Source organism: Canis lupus, chromosome X, assembly GCF_048164855.1.
Source record: "Canis lupus baileyi chromosome X, mCanLup2.hap1, whole genome shotgun sequence".
Classification (NCBI taxonomy): Eukaryota; Metazoa; Chordata; class Mammalia; order Carnivora; family Canidae; genus Canis; species Canis lupus.
Genome location: NC_132876.1, coordinates 73,134,504 through 73,138,161, shown reverse-complemented (window position 1 = coordinate 73,138,161; position 3,658 = coordinate 73,134,504). Strand labels below are relative to the sequence as shown.

General features: G+C 44.2%; 1 pseudogene; it reads right to left on the bottom strand.

Annotated features, from left to right (window-relative positions):
- Positions 1–1,451: 1,451 nt before the first annotated feature.
- On the bottom strand, positions 1,452–3,404 carry LOC140628497 (integral membrane protein GPR137 pseudogene; annotated as a pseudogene).
- Between the last annotated feature and the right edge of the window lie 254 nt (positions 3,405–3,658).

The following is a 3,658-nucleotide window of genomic DNA, read 5'->3' as shown; positions in this document are numbered from 1 at the left end:
ACAATAGCCAAACTGTGGAAGGAGACTTGGTGTCCATCAAAAGATGAATGGATAAAGAAGATGTGGTCTATGTATACAATGGAATATTACTGAGCCATTAGAAATTACAAATTCCCACCATTTGCTTCAACGTAGATGGAACTGGAGGGTATTATGCTGAGTGAAAGAGGTCAATCTGAGAAGGAAAAACATTATATGGTCTCATTCATTTGTGGAATATAAAAAATAGTGAAAGGGAATAAAGGGGAAAGGAGAAAAATGAGTGGGAAATATCAGAAGGAGAGAGGCAGAACTCCTAATTCTGGGAAACGAGCAAGGGGTGGTGGAAAGGGAGGTGGGCGGGGGTTGGGGCGACTGGGTGACAGGCACTGAGGGGGGTACTTGATAGGATGAGCACTGGGTGTTATGCATATGTTGGCAAATTGAACTCCAATTAAAAAAATGTAAAAATTAAAAAATTAAAAATTAAAAATGTGAAAGAATAAAAGGAAAAAAATCATTAGAAAAAATTTTTAAAAATTAATTAATGGTATAAAAACTTTTTACAAAAGGAGTAGAAGAGATCAGTGAAACTAGAAGTTGTTACTTTGTCAAAAATTAATAAAACTGATGAATCACTAACCAAATTGAAAAAAAAAGTAGAAGAGAAAGGACTCAAATAAATAAAATCACAAAAGAGAGAGGAGAAATAGCAACCATCACCACAGAGAGAGGGGCAAGATGGTGGAAGAGTAGGGATCTTCAACTCACCTGGTCCCACCAACTTACATTGATAACTTTCAAAACATCCTGAACACCTATGAATTCAGCCTGAGATTTAAAGAGAGAACAGCTAGAACACTACAGATAGAAAAGTTTTTGCTTCTAACAAGATAGAAAGGCAGAAAAAAATAAATAAATAAAAAAGAATAAAGTCTGGGAGGGGCACCATGAGTATCAGAGCTAAAGCCAAGCAGTGAAAGCCTCCAGGACAGGAAATCCCAGCCCTAGAGAAGGGGGAACTTTAAAAATCCATGCTGGAATTTTCCCGGACTGAAAAGTGCTTAGCAGAAAAATCAGGCAAAATCCCAGGAGGGGTAGTGATGTCTCAAGATTCCCGGAGTCACCATTAGAAGAGGTGCACCTGGGGAAAAGCTCACCAGAAACTGCAGTCCAGTATCAGTAAAGGGCTGGAGCACCACAACCCTCTGGGACATTTGGGAAAAGTCAGTCAGTTAGGTGGTGAAATATTTTTTTTGAGGGGCACAGGCACTGTTTATTGAGTGGCAGGTGCAGGAGAAGTAGCTGGCTCCAGTGTAGAAATAGAGGTGGCAGGTCATGCCAAGGTTCTGTGGGAATCTGGCAGCTAGAGCCACATCCCCTTGGGGGGATAGCACAAGCTCACTATGACAGGAGTAGCAACTAGCAAGCCAGGAGAAGAGGTGGTCACAGTCTCCCATGATCTTGGGCAAGAAGCGGCAGGTGAACTTGGCACAGGGGCCTGGGTTGGGAGGACTGGGGTCTGGGTGTTCTAGGGGAGAAGGGAAGGGGATCATGTCTGTGGGGTGGAATAGAGACTGTGGTGGTGGCCACTTGGTCCCAGCACCTGGGAGAAGAGCAGAAGAGTGGTCTGTGTCTGGCTGCCCCCACATTTGCCTGGCTCCCACCCAATGGCGTCATACCAGCTGCCAGAACCTAGGCTGCCTGACATGCTGGTGCTTTCACAGCGATCATGCTCCCAGGAGCAGCCCTCATCCTCACAATGTTCCAGCCTGGTCAAAGAAGTAAGAACGGGAAACAAAGGCCTGCCCATTGAGGATGTGACTGGTGCTCAGGTCCTGTGGGGGCCGGTGGACCCGGAAAAAGCCCACCAGCAGGGTGGTGGGCAGCAGCTCCCACACAAAGAGGATGAGGCCAAATACCAGGTAGCCTTTGTTCCCCCAAATCATTCACCAGGTCTGCCTGGTCAGAGACATACCAGTCATAATCAAAGGCATCCAGCTGGCTCTGGGGGGCCAAGGCCAGGGTTGCCAGGTTGTAGCAGGCCCAGCTGGCATACAGCAGGAACATGGCACCACTCATCACAGCTGCCTGGCACGCACTGGTCCCCTTGGCCTCCAGGTAGATGCTGGTGGAGGATGCATGCAGGGCAACAAGGCAGAGGCAGGCAGCAAGAGAGAGGGCACAGATAACAAAGAGAGAGTCACTCACCAGGACTCATACCAGCAGGAGGGCCCAGGGCTGTGCCCGGGGCCAGTGGGACAGCACAGCACACAGCACATTCACCCGCAAAACGAGCAGCGAGGCCCCCACGAAGGCCTCTTGGACAGCCAGCAAGCCTCAGCTCATCTCAGCGCTTCGCCTTGGCCTTGAACACAACCTGGGCAAAGGTTGCTCTGGAAAAAAGCATAAAGGAATCTAAAGACTTCATTACTGAGGAATTGAGATATAGTCAGGCTGAAAATAAAAATAAATTAAATGAGATGCAATTCAGACTGGATGTCCAAACTGCTAGAGTTAATGAGGTGGAAGAAAGAGGGAGTGACATAAAGACAAGGTGACAGTAAGGAAGGAAGCTAAGGAAAAAAGAGAAAAACTATTAAGAGACCTTGAAGAAAGGCTTAGGGAAATAAATGATAGCCTGAGAAGAAAGAATCTACGTATAATTGGGGTTCCAGTAGAGGCTGAGAGGGAAAGAGGGCTAGAAAGTATATTTGAACAAATCATAGCTGAGAACTTCCCTAATTTGGGGAGGGAAACAGGCATTCAGATAATAGATAGAGGTCCCCCCAAAATCAATAAAAACCATTTAATACCTCAACGTTTAATAGTGAACGTTTAATAGTGAAACTTGCAAATTCGAAAGATAAAGGAAAATCCTTAAAGCAGTGCGAAACAAGAGATTCTTAACTTATATGGGGAGAAATATCAGATTAACCACAGACCACTCCACAGACACCTGACAGGCTAGAAAGGACTGGCATGATATATTCAGAGTCCTAAATGGGAAGAACATGCAGCCAAGAATACTTTATCTCATTCATAATAGAAGGAGAGAGAAAGAGCTTTCAAGATAGGCAGAAACTGAAACTATGTGACCACCAAACCACCTCTGCAAGAAATATTATGGGGACATTGTAAAAGAAAGGGGAAGCTCCAAGAAAAAATCCACAAAATGGGGACTGAATAAGTATTATGATGACACTAAATTCATATCTTTCAATAGTTACTCTGAATGTGAATGGGCTAAATGATCCCATCAAAAGACGCAGGGTTTCAAACTGGATAAAAAAGCAAGAACCATCTATCTGCTGTCTGCAAGAGACTCATTTTAGATAAGGATACCTCCTGTCTGAAAATGAAAGGTTGGAGAACCATTTACCATTCAAGTGGTCCTCAAGGGAAGCTGCAGTAGCAATCCGCATATCATACAAATTAAAGATTTTCCCAAAGACTATAGGAAGAAATGAAGAGGGGCAGTATATCATGCCTAAAGGGTCTAACCAACAAGAAGACCTAACAATCATGAATATTCTTGCCCCTAATGTGGGAGCTGCCAAGTATATCAATCAATTAATAATCAAAGTAAAGATATACATAGATAATAATACACTAATACTGGGAGACTTCAACATGACACTTTCTGCAAATGACAGATCTTCTAAGCACAACATCACCA